The sequence below is a fragment of the Rhinopithecus bieti genome, unplaced genomic scaffold, assembly GCF_001698545.2.
Source record: "Rhinopithecus bieti isolate Rb0 unplaced genomic scaffold, ASM169854v2 scaffold_84002, whole genome shotgun sequence".
Classification (NCBI taxonomy): domain Eukaryota; kingdom Metazoa; phylum Chordata; class Mammalia; order Primates; family Cercopithecidae; genus Rhinopithecus; species Rhinopithecus bieti.
The window spans coordinates 1,423,596-1,438,541 of NW_016841755.1; the positions used below are offsets into that span (position 1 = coordinate 1,423,596).

The 14,946-nt window shown below is 45.9% G+C and overlaps 1 long non-coding RNA gene across 1 annotated transcript; it reads left to right on the plus strand.

Moving 5' to 3' along the window:
* The first annotated feature begins 5,215 nt into the window (after window positions 1-5,215).
* LOC108525044 (uncharacterized) lies at window positions 5,216-7,551 on the plus strand. Its single transcript, XR_001884203.1, has 3 exons — window positions 5,216-5,374; window positions 5,780-5,878; window positions 6,775-7,551. It is a non-coding gene; the product is annotated as an uncharacterized LOC108525044 (long non-coding RNA).
* Window positions 7,552-14,946: the final 7,395 nt, after the last annotated feature.

The window sequence follows — 14,946 nt, forward strand, 5'->3', positions numbered from 1 at the left end:
AACATTGGGCCACGCTTTTGTCCCGTGGTTTGCACAAGCTCAGGACTCCTTGTAGGGTGGAACGCCAGAGGGCGCTCTGTAAAGAAGGGGCGCAGTGTTCTTCCTGTCTCCCAAGAAAACTGGTGGGGCATTTATTTTATCAAGCTTCACATCCTAAGGAATGGTGCTGACTTTTCCTTGGAGATGAAATGTGGTAACAGGGGTTGGGGAGCTGCTCAGACCCTAGTGTGCCTTCCTGATGTGCTGTGTGGGGGCCTGGGAGTGGGCCAGTCTGCTGGGGGAGGCGCTTCTCTTCCTCTTGGCTACATAACCCTGGCTGGGATGGGGATGGACGTCCACCTCCCAGGGCTCCTTGAAGACAGGACCATGGCACTCTCCTCCCGGCGGTCTCACTGCCTGATATGTCCAGCGCCGTCTGCCCCACACACTCTCTAGTGACCTCTTTTTACCAATTCTCTTCCCTGGTTCCATGGCCCTCATCTGAACGGGAGCTCTCTCAGGACATAGGGTGAGGCTGTGAATCTGCTGAATCCCAGCCCAGAGGAGCTGCTGGCAGATAGGTGACATGCAGCAGGTAACGGAGAGAACGGGCAGAATCCTTTGCCACTCTGAAAACATGGCTGCCAGCACTTTTCTTATGTACTTGGCCTCTCTAACTCTTAGTTCCTTCATTTAGATTCTACCTTAGAGTTGTTTGAGGGACTAAATACATATATGAAACAATTAGTGGTTAGCAAGTGCTCAGTAAATACTAGTTCCCACCCCACCTGAGGCTGTGCAAGCAGTGCCATGGGGGACATTGCTGTGCCTCAAGGAGACAGTGACAGCTCTTCGCCGTGGCTGTTGGAGGGCATTTGGGATCTCACCTCTTGGGATCATGAAAACAGGATCTCTACACCACTTTCTCCAATATCCGTCTCCATTAACTGTTCCAAACCCAGCTCAAAGGTCAACACAGAACTTGTGCAAATGTTACCCATGTGACATTTTCCTGATCACACAGGTTAACCGATTAGCAATAACCTGATTCTACTGGACAGGGTAGACCAGCTGCTCTCAGGAACAGTTGGTGGTGGGGGGTGGGTTTCTGGGGGTCCCCAAGGGATTTTTAGGGGATCTGTGAGATCAACATTGTTTTATTTTTTATTTAATTTAATGTATTTTGTTTTTTGAGATGGAGTCTTGCTCTATCACCCAGGCTGGAGTGCAGTGGCGTGATCTCGGCTCACTACAGCCTCTGCCTCCTGGGTTCAAGCAATTCTCCTGCCTCAGCCTCCCGAGTAGCTGGGACTATAGGCATGCGCCGCCATACCTGGCTAATTTTTGTATTTTTAGTAGAGGTGGGGTTTCACTCTATTGGCCAGGCTGGTCTTGAACTCCTGACCTTGTGATCTGCCCACCTCAGCCTGCCAAAGTGCTGGAACTACAGGCATGAGTCACTGCACCCGGCCTATCAGTAGTTATATCCACACAAACTGAAGTTATTTGGGTTCTCTATAGTTAGATGTAAAAGAGTGCTGAGACCCAAATGCTTGAGACCCACAGTGTAGAAGATTCTAGAAAAATTCCTTGGGGGTCACCTGATGCTCACAGTCATCACTTCTCTCACTCCCTCCTGCTGAGGTGATGTTTGTATCGTTATTCACCACAGATGCTCCTGACGCAAAACTTACCACAGCCCCAGGCAGGGGGAGCAGAGACCACTCTGCCTCTCGGGCCCCAGGAGCCGTACCCTCCCATGTCCTGGAGGCTACGGGGTGTACAGCATGGCCAGGGTGACATCCTGTTTCAGCCTCTTCAAGGAGTAGCTGCGAATATGGCCTCTCGCCCCTCCGGTACCCTGCAGAGGGTCTGCCCATAGCTGGCACCCTTCATGACCACGGGCCCAGCAGCCCCAGGCTCCTACAGTCATGCCGTCGGAGCAGGTGCTGGGTAGGGGCTGCTGTGGGGACGTCCCTGTCACAATGATCTCCTTGGAGCTTCTCCTTCTCCCACTCGCCTCCCTGATGCCATCTACCTCAGGCCACATTCCCACATTTCCCTCTCCTGTGGTTGCAGGAGGCTCTGCCACATCTCCAGGAGATGGATTCTGCCCTGGGATCCCTGCAGCAGTCCTGAGATGTTGATCCCAGGTGACGGAGGTGAGTGGATGCAAGCGGAGCCCCACCACTGGGACATGTCGCTGTGTGTGTGTGTGTTGTGTACTTGTGTGTGCACTCCGCACCCGTGTGTACTACACGATACTCCTGGTGCATGTGTGTTGTGCTGTCATGTATCGCCCTGCACATGTGTCACCCCGTGGTGCTCTGTGCTCCCATGTGTGTACCCTAAGATGTGTGACCACTTTCTGTGCATGTATGTTGTTTTACTCGTGTGTCGTGCATGTGTTGTGTAATTGTGTGTGCCTTGTGATACTGTATGTTGTGTGGTGTTGGTGTCCTTGCGTGTGCAGTTCCTGCATGCGTACTGTGTGTGTAATGTCCATGTATGCACTCGTCCGTGTTTTATCGGCTCGAGTGTGTGTATGAGCACTCATGTGCACCTTTCCCTGTGACATCGTGTCCCGTCTCACTGCACACTCACTGCACTGATGGCACCGGAGTCTTCACGGACGGTCACAGAGGTGGCATTAAGCGTCCTTGCCACAGAGGTGGCATTAAGTGGGCTGTGGGTCTACACGTTCCGGACGTGTTGCTCCATCCAGTTGTGAAGTGTGTGGAGTGTGCACAGCTTTATCCTTTTGTGCTATTTATTGTCCTCTGAGCTCATGCTCTTTTCTCAAGACCTTCCAAGAAATACATGTCACCTACTATTTTCACCCATGTAAGATTCTGTTTTGTATCTTAAATATTTATTTAATTAAGAAATTAAATAAAAGGCTCTATTTTCTCAAAAAAAGGGGGATTTTGAAGCCGGGTGTGACTTGTTACACAGGGGAGAGGGATGCCTTTTCTTCATTTTACTGTAGTTTGTAGTGAGTTACCCGAACACAGATGACTGAGCTAGAGCGCTTGGCTTTTATTCTTTCTGTCCTTCACCCCCAAATAAAAATAAGACTGTATCTGAGAATAACAAAGATCTTCATTTTGTGGGGAAGGGGTTGCAAAATACAGCTTTCTCTAGGAGATGCACCCCCAACATGGAGCTATCAAACTAGAAATGGCCAATTAAAGTCTTCTCCCCGCCCCCTTCCTGGCGTCCTGCTTCTGTGGCCTGTCCCCTGCGGGGCTGCCTGGCCATCCTGAGTCTGGCAGCCTGGTGTCCGCTGACCCGGGAGTGCCCTTCAATCTCTAATTTCTGTGATTCTAAGCCTGAGTTCATTATCTAGGAAAACACATTAAAAATAATAGCAAGAAAAGCATTTCAACACCTCTCACAAATTATAGCAGTCGGATGCAATTTGGATTAGATAAAATATATATTCATTTTATGGAACAAACATGCAGACAATAAAATTTTGTTTAATGCTAACCATATTATTCAGTGACTCAGTAATGGAATTCAAAACTTTATTATTGAATATTCCTTTTGAGGTCACAAAGCTGAACCAATGTCTTTCCCCAGTTGTGTTTAGAGCTATTCCCCTTCACCCTGATCATCGATTCGCGTGATTTTAGAGGGTCACTTGCCAGCCCGGACGGGCATCAGGACATTGGACTAAAGGCAATATGTGCTCTGCGGACTGAACTCCTCTGGCTGTGCCCTGGGGCCAGGCCCGGCCTGGGAATGGGGTGGGGGCCAAGGGTGCTCTCGTTGCCGCCTCTGATGGGACAGTCCTCAGCAGGGTTGGTGGTGCATAAACAGTGAGGGCTGGAGGCCCCAGACAGCTGGAGAGTTGAGCGTCTGCCTCATTCAGGTGCAAGTCACAGGACATCCGAATGCAGCCTGACTCCAAGCTTGGAGGCAGATTCTTTTTGCCCTGAATCCTGCCAGCCAGATACCTCGCCATTGCACATCCCAGTAAGGGTCTTGTGTCCTTTTTCAGAATGAGAAATACTTTCCCCAAACTGTCCTTTCTCCTCCAGGTCTCATTGGCCAGAATTATGCTGCAGGTCCAGATCTAAGCCAGTCACTCAGCTTGGATAATTGCAGTCCCCCTTTGGGATGGGGAATGTGACTCACCCCTGAAGGATGGGGCCACTTGCAGGAGCGAGGACAAAATTCTTCTGTTAGGAAGGGAAAAAGAGTGGGGGCCGAGGGGCATAGGGATGGCCAATGAGTGGGTGACCTAAAGCGTCTGTCGTGATGTCTAAAAGAAAACCAACCAGTGTCCAGCCTGCTGCTGGGAAGATGAGAGAACCTTCGAGGTCAGAGCCAGGTTAACCCAACACGGGGCTGCAGGTGGGGCCAAGGCAGGCGGGAAGAGGACAATGGAATTAAGGCGACAACGAGTGCTCATAAAGAAAGTGCAAGAGGCTATCTTCCAGTTTCAGTTCCAAGACTAGTTGATCACTTACTTTAACAACATCATAAAGCTGTGGGATCCACATTGTCCTGTGAGGTCCTTGGTTTTTTCTGCTCTGCTAAGGTTGGAAACTTGAGGTAGCCCCGGCCTCTTCTCACCATGCCTGCCTGAGGAGCAGCCATGAGTGAACATTTGGTGCTCTAAGGTGCTGCTGGGCCTTATGGCCTCATAAGAAGAACATAAACAATGAGCAGCAGTATTGTAATTACTGAAGACATCGCTTTGTCTTTGGGACACTCAAGCTAGGGCAGGATGAAAGTCCATCTGGTACCTCTGCCGGGTCTTTTATGTAAAGTCTGGGTGAAGCAATGCTGGTGAATGGTGTCTGCAGTATCTTTAGATCTTTTTTGAGTGCACAAAATTCCCAAAGAGTCTAGATCAGTCCCATTCAGATCAGCCTCCATTTCTTGTTAATTTATAAACTATGTAACTGGCACCAGATTCCCCTGAGAGTGGTCTTTTCTTGTAAACACTCTAACACTCAGCTCAAACACACAGGTGGTCCCGTGACCATCAGCAATAGTCATGGTCCCTGGCATGTCAGAAGCCAAAGTGGCATCTATTAGCAGTTAAAACACAAACATGCAGATTTTGTACTTTTTTGCCGAGGGAGGTGATAGTGAATATTTATATTATAAAAGGTTTGGGAAACAGAGTAAGCCTGAAAATACTTGTTACATACAACTCTCTTGGTTAGATGGATTTCTACGATGAACGTGGTCAAGTTTCTCCCACGTGGTGGGAAATGCTGATGTACTGAAGAGCGATCAGCTGAGGCCTTGTTCAATCTTGTGGCTACAGAAAGTGGAATTGCCTCTGGTGACTATCTCTTTAAGAAGGAAGAACGCAAAACAGGAAGAGAAAAGATCACATTGTGAGGGTCAACGTTGAAACCTAACTCTTTGTCAGGTGAATTTGCTAAACCCTTAAGTAAAACAATTCGGGGGTGGGTGGGGAGAAGGGCTGTTTATCTGGGACTATAACTGAGCAGATCTGTTGAATCAGGCTTTAATAATTAGCCAAAGAAGACAGGCCTGTGATGAGATGTCCCAAACATGCAGATTAATTACATTGAGCGCATAAATCCTCGTAGGAATTGTTTCTGTTTCCAGACATGGGACGTTACTCTTTATGATTTTTATGATGCAGAACTCCTGGGGATGTAACACGCATTCCGAGCCCAGTGCCTGCATCAGGAAGTGGCCCTCCACGGACTGCCTCCCGCTCCAGGAGGGCTGTACCTGTCCCTGCGAGCGGACCCGTCTGCCCTCCCCACCTCGTAAAACAGCTCGCAGTGCCTTTCTTTCCAAACAGGGCCGCGGGAAGATGGGAACTGCCCACAGAACAGGGAGGAGAGAAGCAGATGGACGCCCCAGTCCATAAAGAATGGAACGGCCTCCCTTCAATAATGAGGTATCTATAAAAATAATAAAGAAGATACAGGGCCACAGCTTCATGGCATGTGTGTAACGTGCTGCCAAACGCTCCCTAGACGTGGGTCTCACTGCTTGGAAGCCTGAGCCTGTCCCTCTGGGTGCAGCCCCGTCACGGCTGTGTTCCGTGCATAGACAACCTGGGCTGTCGTGACCTATGCCCCTGGGTCTCTGCCGTCCGTGTTCTGCTCATATCTGTATTGAATTCTTCAGGCTTGTTGAATTTCCTGACATTTGCTACAATGCTGCTCAATTAACTTTTCTAACAGTAAGTAGCTGCGAATATGGCCATTATGAACTTTCCAGGGCTGCTGTTCAGTGCAAGTGACAAAATGTTCTCGGGCGGGGCTTGTGTTGGAAGAACAAAGTGCTGTTTGTTGTCCTTCGTGGGATTATTCACCTCCGGGTTTGACTCTACACCGAGACCGTATTCCGTCGTGCCTTTCTTCCTTTCAACATGTTGGGGGAAAGAATGTGAAGTTTCTCTACACATGAGCATCACCGATTGGCTTAATGTTTGTGCAGAGAGAGCCGAGTGCTGGCTCTGCAACTGCCCACTGAGCAGCGGCCCTGGAGGTCTCAAGGCCAGACACGACCTGATCCCATTCCACATTTCTCCCACAGCCAATGTCTTCTCGGTTGCCAACGAAAGAATCTCCCTGGACTGGCCTAACTGAGGCTGGCAGCTCAGTAAGGTCAAACTTTTGGCTTGAATTCCATTTACATTCACATTCTTATAGGGTTTGTGGCCACATTTAGAATTTCACCCAAATCTTAAAAAATGCCTCCAAACACCTACTTAAATAGTTGAAAATGATAACGTTGATAACATTGGCTAGTTATTTTCTTCCTTTTTGTGTGTATAATTTTCTGCAGGCGTCCCAGCCACGTCTTTTGTGAGTGCTTAGGCAGCCATCTCCTGGGAGACAACAACCTCATCCCTCCAGTTCTCCCGGCTTGGAGCCTTGCCCATCGCTCGCTGGGCCTCTTTTAAGATCTGAACTGACTTGGCCATGGAAAAACGCAGTGCTTTCACAACAAAACAATCCCCCATAACACCACTGATTTAGTAAGCAAAGGTTTACAAATAAAAAATGGAGATGCGTCCCTCCAAGGGAGTCAGGCGTGAAGGGTGCTCAGGCTCTGAGCTGGAATGTGGAGTGGTGTCTCCCAGTGCCACTGCCACGCCAGGCTGCAGGCCCACCACGGTGAGGCTTTCCAGACTCATGAACTGGGAGGATGGACGGCGGAGGGAACACACAGTCAGAATCTTTGAGACCGGAGCACTGGATCCGTTGATGTGTCCTGATATACATATTCATAACCTGGCGGTTCTAGGAGCCTGGGTACGCAGGAGGGACTGATGAGGAAAAAGTTGATTTATGATGATCTCAAAAACATGGTCTCCAAAGATGTATTCTGCAGCTCTGAGACCTTAGGTTTAAGCTCTATTAATTTTCCAGAGCTGTCTGGGACTACCCATCTGTTTAAAGGTTAACTGTCTTCACACTTATGAAATGGGTATTTCTGTTTTGGTTCTTACTTTGTTCATGTTAATGATTTATAAAATGCAAAATGCATAGCCAGTGAAATGGCTTTAAATCCTTAGTAGGAAACATCCACCTGAACGAATTTTTGAGAGACATGAAGTATGATTCAAGGTCTTTGCAGTGATAACTTGGAAATTCTGCTACTTTACACGTCTCATTATGAATAAAGCGAAAGAAAAATATCAACCATGCAAAATCATGCATTTTTGAAAGGAAAATACACATGGGCGAATATTGTATATTGTATGTGTGTGGCCGTTTCAAGTTTCTTCTTGAATCCTCTTTTCATATTTTCTCTACATAGAATATTATCCAAATATATGCTTCTCAGTTTCTGAACATCATTTTGTTCTGACATGAAATTCTGTTACATTTCTGGCACTTCATTTGCTCATAAAATAACCCATTTTTTTTTTCTTGGTAGTTTTGAAAGTATGAGAACTTGCTTTGTAAATTTGATTTTGAAGATTACATGTTGAAAATTCTGTGACCTCAGACAATTTAGTGGTTCCTTGTTTAGCTTTCGATACATTAATAGGATCAACTCATGGTGATAATTATGGGTATTTCTTTAGCTACAAAGCATTCCACTGACGTGGAGTGACAGCCACCCTACCTGAGGACCTGATGCCTCCAGATGCTCAAGGCCAGCCCTGTGATGATGTGAGGAGCCAGGGTGCACTCGGGGTGGACACGGGTCTGCCCGGCTCTGTCCACCTTCTCCTCTCTGTCTCCCTGTTGAGTTGCTAAGCTTTTGCCAGACAGTTGGCCACGGATTAGCGTTACCATGGTTACCTGAGAGTGGCCCCACAGGGTGGACTAAACTCTAGCACTGTGCTTGATTCCAAACTTTTTTGATTGCATAATCCTATCAGTGAAAGATTTTCGAGCACTTCTCTCTCTATGCGTGTTTACTCTTTGATAAAGTAGGTATACATGCTAATAATTTAAATGCGTTGTGAGACATACATGACATAGAAATTTTTTTTTTTTTTTTTTTTTTTGAGATGGAGTCTTGCTGTGTCACCCAGGCTGGAGTGCAGTGGCGCGATCTTGGCTCACTGCAAGCTCTGCCTCCCGGGTTCACGCCATTCTCCCGCCTCAGCCTCCGAGTAGCTGGGACTACAGGCGCCCACCACCACGCCTGGCTAGTTTTTTTGTATTTTTAGTAGAGACGGGGTTTCACCGTGTTAGCCAGGATGGTCTTGATCTCCTGACCTCATGATCCACCCGCCTCGGCCTCCCAAAGTGCTGGGATTACAGGCTTGAGCCACCGCGCCCGGCCATGACATAGAAATTAAATGATCATATATGAGTGACAAAATATTTTAAGCTATTTATTTTATTTACTAATTGTACAAAAATATTTTTGCTTTCAATTTATAGAGGTTTGCATTCATGTTGTGGATGCTTAGTTGCAAAATGTCTTGTTAGTTCTAATGGCTTCCTACTACCATTAACTAATATCTTCATATGTAAGATGAGCTCAAGGTGGGGTCTGTCATTAGCAGCGGAGGATGGGTTAGATTTTCTTTGTTTTTGTTTATTGATTTGGCTGAACAGAGCGGGACCATGGCTGCTTTTCTTGTTGCTAGTCTGGGCATTATTAGTACCATCTTCAAGTCCCAGACTCTTTGTACAAATCTTTTCGTAAGCCGCCTGCTCATTTTGTGAGGGTAAAACTAAGTCACACCATCTGTAGGTCCACTTAGCTAGTCATAGGTAGATGTGGCCACTTGCCAGCTTGCCCTCTGCTCTGAGCATTTCTGCATCCTCGGGGATTATGTCTTTGGGGTGTGTGCCTTCCACTCGTTCGTTACTGTTTCAACCAGGAACACGGTACATTCGAGGATAATTTAATATCGGCAGCCTATTTTCGCTGATTGCAGAGCACAATTACTACAGTCGCAAGTCCAGGTTGAAGAACACTGACCATTTACTAGCCCCGTAACCTTGAGCAGGTTGTGTACACTGTGGGTACTTCAGTGTCCTCATCTGTAAAATGGGTATAATAATAATACTCACCTCTTCAGATTTATGAGGATTAAATGAGTCAAAGCATGGAAAACAATGTCTGGTGTGTGATGTGTGCTACGAAGTGCTAGCTCATTATTACTATCATTATGATGATCTCATTACCAATCAATATGTCATATTAAACTTGAATCTAAATAATTGTGCCAAAATAAAACAGATTAGAATATAAGCCATGGGTATACAATCTAAAACGTCAGGACTTGGTTATAATTCATGTATACACTTTGGGCACAAAACATTCATAGTTTCAAACTAAATACACAAATGAAAGACTTAGTGCTTCCACCCTCTCCCTCCCCCTCTTCCCTTCGCCTTTACCCATTCTCCTCCGTAATCCTACCTAATGAATGTTTCAATTCAACACAATGAAAAAAGATCTTCCTTGCTTGCCCATGCTAAATATCATATTCAAGATATAGTTGTCTTCATAGAGTACCTCCTTGATATCCTAACCTCCAATTTTTTTATCCTTAAAACTCAGTAACAAGATACTCTTAAAAAAAAAAAAAGCTCTGTTTTTGAATAAAGTAAAAGGCAGGGTAATTTTTGATTAACAGTGCTGACAACACAAAATGCTATTCTGCCTTACCTTGCTAGTCTAACTGTGGCTTAGCGGTGAGCGTAGCTGTAGGTATAGTCATTAATAACACACCATCTGAAGACTTCAGACTTCTTTAGACAAGGGAGGCTGATGATTACTTTTGTGTCTATCTCCGTCTTTCTCCCTCTCTCTGTTCTTTAAAAGTTGCCTTCTGCAAATGTTCTCCAGCTGTTGAGAAATTGTTTTTCATCTGGAGCGGCAATTGTCTTTAAGAGATTGATTCAAATGCATAAGGAGTCCCAGGGACTAGTATTTGCATTTGCAACAATAATTATTAGATGCTAAAACTGTGGCTACATGAGGCAAGAATTTCTAATTATTCTTTATTATTTCGGCCCTAACTTTTCTCCAGCTCTCTTGTATCCGCTCAAGCTGCTAAGCACAGACCAGGAGACACAGGCGTAGTGTGTCTGGCCCAGCAGCCACTGTGCGGGTGTCCCCAGAATGCCCCTGAGTTGACCCCAAATTTGTTTTGGTTCATTCAAGATCCCAAGGACAGACTCTACCTCAAAGCACTGCTGAATGGTGACATGACCTCCGCTGTCCTTTTGCCTTTTGCAAGACATTCCGGAGAGCTGGGCTGGGGGAGGGCTGTCCTGTGCTGCTTCCTAGAATGGGCTAAGAGCGGTCACTTGGCTGAAATGGTCACAGCAGTTGTCCAGAGGGCTCAGTTTCAATGGTTGTGTCTGGTGGCCTTTCTGGTGACACCAGGACATAGGCAAGAGGATTGTGTGAATTTCTAGTGAGCAAAACTATCATTTAGAAGGGACAATGTTTGAATATTGGTTGTTTTAGTGATATAGTATGACCCTGGCTATTGATGAGAACGATGTAAAAATAAAGTAGAAATCGATATAATTTTATTATAGCTATATAAATATTCACATAAATACAAATAAAATAAATATTACATATCAACATAAAATAAACACAATGTTAAAGAGGTTATGCATCAAGAGCTTTTAAAATAATAACAACAGAGCAACATGAACAGTTTCCTCTCTCTTTTTTTATGTATCTTCTTTGAGATCCACCCTTTCAAGTTTCAATTGAGCAAAAGGCTGATTCGTGCATACATTCTAAAGCAAAGATTTCCTCTGAGAATTACAGGTAGAGTTGCTTATGTTCACATGATCTGAGATAGAGGAGAAAACGATGTCCCATCTAGTTTTATTCCATGTTGCCACACATAAACAACCCTCAGAGAAAGCAGAATCAATCATGCCAATCATGAAGACGTAAAAGCAAGTCTGGGGCAAGGTGTCCCTGGGAGTCACTGACATCCGGTTCTTACGGAAGCAGGAGAGGCGCTGCAGAGCAGAGAGCAGAGGCTGAGGGGCGCTAGTGGTCTGCACTGCTGGCCTCTGATGCTGCCCTGAGTTTGCGTTGTGTTTTTTGTTTTGTTTTGTTTTGTGACGGAGTCTCGCTTTGTGGCTCAGGCTGGAGAGCAGTGGCATGATCTGGGCTCACTCCAACCTCCGCCTCCCGGGCTCAAGCAATTCTCGTGCCTCAGTCTCCCAAGTAGCTGAGATCACAGGCATGCACCACCACACCCAGCTAATTTTTGTATTTTTAGGAGAGACGGGCTTTCACCATGTTGCCCAAGCTGGTCTTGAACTCCTGACCTCAAGTGGTCTGCCTACCTCAGCCTCCTAAAGTGCTGGGATTACAGGCATGAGCCGCTGTGCCCAGCCTGAGTTTGGAGTCTGCCTTTGAATGGAAGGAGCCAGGGTCTGAGGTGGGTGCTCCTGCACTGGGTGAAGGAGAGTTCGATGAGGCCCTAAGGCTGGGAAGGCTGTGAGGAGACCAAGTCCTGGCCCCAGCCACCTCCAGTCCTCCCCAGGCTCTCTGCTTTCCCATCCCTGGAGCTCTGGAATCTGCAGGCCTGAGTGCTCTGTCCATGCCAAGAAGGAAATCCTATTCAGTTGTCTGGAATCTAGTTGGGGGTCGTATTTCTTTTAAACAAGAGTGGGATGAGGGAGGCACAGGCTACGAGGAAGGATACCTGAACTCGGAGAGGTTTTGCCTTCATTCCCAGTTCACTCCAACCTCTACCTTTGGGTCTGAAGATACATCTCAGTTATCCTCTGCAAGAGCATCACATTACAGCCCGACCAATGAGTTTGCCACCGTTCATTTCCTTGCCCAGGGCGTGCAGCTGTGACATGGAGGAGCAGTAACCACCAGGGGAGATGACTTAGGATGCATGTGGAGGGCTACAGTCACCCCGTCCCCCAGCACAGGTGGGGCTGCAGCTTCCTTATGTCAATAAAAATGGCTCTAGGAAACGCAATACCGAAGGCCAAAATGCAAAGCATCAGGTGATTGTCAGAAGTGGAGAGTGCAGTATCTACTTTTACTCAACCCCGAAAGTCATTTTTGCTCCTGCTTCTGTTTGTGTTCCCCTCCCAGACTCTTCCTCACTCGCACATCTCTGTCTTCCACTGTCAAGCATTTTAAATTATTGTCAAGAAGGTTTTTGCAACAGTATAAATGTCTGTAATTGTGAACCTGTTGGAGAAAAGACAAAAAAAAAAAAAAAAAAAAAAAAAAAAAAAAAGTGCAAGTCAAGGGTTGCCAAACAGAAAGCTATCTTTCCCGGATTACCTGGTTGAGTAGAGCATCAGTTTAGGCTCTGACCCTGAGTTTCAAACATAAGGCAAATAATTGTTACCTGGAAGACTTATTTCTAAGAAAGAAAAGGTTTCTTCTTTAATTTGGTTTAAGGTCAAGCGTCTCTGCTCCTCCCCCAGGAAGGGAAAAAATAAACTGATTACTATTTATACAGCAAAGTGGATATTAACAAGGGACAAAAATATTGCCTAAATGAGAGAATCAGAACTAGGTCTGATTGTTCCAGCCTGCTGGGGAAAATCGCAATTGTTTTAGCTTCCAAAACATGTGTATATGAGAAAGGCACTGGTAGGGATTACTAGAAAGACTGCTTATGAGTTTCAGAGGGCAGCTCTTAGCCAAGTAATCATTACAAAAGATTTATAATTCAGTCTTCATTTATGCAGTATCTGCCACATTGCAATTTTGCTACTGTGATTAGTCATTACCACGCCCAGCAAAGGGGATACTGGGAAACTGAGATGGAGACAGGTCAGGCAGCTTCTTCAGAGCCATATAACAAATAACAGATAAGGACTTGATTTTCATTCCTAATCTCCCCACCTGGCCCCTAGGATGGCACCACCGGCTGGCATGTCATGGAAGCCTTGAGAAGAGGCATCTGCTTCATTCCAGCATTCAGAAATTCTCATGCAACCCGAAATATATTTTCATTTGCTTTTAAAATAAGAGAACTCTAAAAAAAAGATAAATAAAACAAAATGGTCCCAGTTCCCTTTTAAATTTCTTTGCAAGTAGGAGAGGTGCTAAGATTTTCAAACTCATTTTAACCCAATTCTGAGAAACACGGAGGAATTTTTTTTTTAACCTGAGAATTATTTAGTGGGAAATCTGTATATAATTGTTCTCATTTTAAAAAATATGGGGTGAAATTACGGTGAGTTTTATTCTCTCCTCTTTTGTCCTGTTTGTGTTTTTATTAATTTTTTGCAATAAGCATCTATGGGTTTGCAATAAAGAAAGCAAGGCTTTTTTAATCAAGCAGAAAAGTTGCTGCAGTGTGTTAGATAGGATGGGTGAAAAATCAACCTGCTGCAGTGATTTCTTTTTATAGGACCTCCTATGACCCCTCATGACCCTAGCAAATGTATCTGTTGAAGAGACTCCAGGCAGGGGGCTGTAGGATCCATTTCCAGCCTCCTTGGAAAGATGAGACCCAGGCAGCAAGAGCCACGTGTGCGTTGACTCATCTACGTCTGAGAGTCCCGGGACAATGCCTGGGGCTCCTTGTCTGGAAAAGAAAAGTCTTAATGGTGGGATAATGAGTCCTCCTTGGGACGCTGACCTGTACAGCTCAGCGAGGGGCTTTGGGTTCTTCACAGCAAGACACATGGCCACAGAGAGGTTCAAGCTCAGGAGGGACCACTCTCAGCCATTTATAAAAATGTTTATAGAACATTTAAATACGTGTAAGATGGCCGGGTGCGGTGGCTCATGCCTGTAATCCCAGCACTTTCGGAGGCTGAGGCGGGCAGATCATTTGAGGTCGGGAGTTTGAGACCAGCCTGGCCAACGTGGTGAAAACCTGTCTCCACTAAAAAAAAAAAAAAAAAAAAATTAGCTGGACATGGTAGTGCACACCTGTAATCCCAGCTACTTGGGAGATTAGGCATGAGAATTGCTTGAACCTGGGAAGAGGAGGTTGCAGTGAGCTGAGAATGTACCACTGCACTCCAGCCTGGGTGACAGAGAGAGATTACATCTGAAAAAATAATAAAATATATATATATATATAGACACACACACACACACACATATGTAAGAGTAGAGAGAACAGTACAGTGAATCCCAGCTACCTGTCCCCCAGCTCCAGTGATGATCGGCCCCTCCCTCCCAGTCCTGCTCTGTTTGCACTGCTATGAAGAAATCCCTGAGGCTGGGTAATTATTTTTGAGACAGAGTCTTGCTCTGTTGCCCAGGCTGGGGTGCAGTGGTGCAATCTTGGCTCACTGCCATCTCCGCCTCCTGGATTCAAGCAATTCTCCTGCCTCAGCCTCCCAAGTAGCTGGGATTACAGGTGCCTGCCACCACGCCCAGCTATTTTTTTTTTTTTTTTTTTTTTTTTTTTTGCATTTTTAGTAGAGATGGGGTTTCGCCATGTTGACTAGCCTGGTCTCAAACTCCTGACCTCAGGTAATCCACCCGCCTTGGCCTCCCAAAATGCTGGGATTATAGGCATGAGTCAACGCACCCTGCTGATTTGTGTAAATTTTTTCTAATGATGAG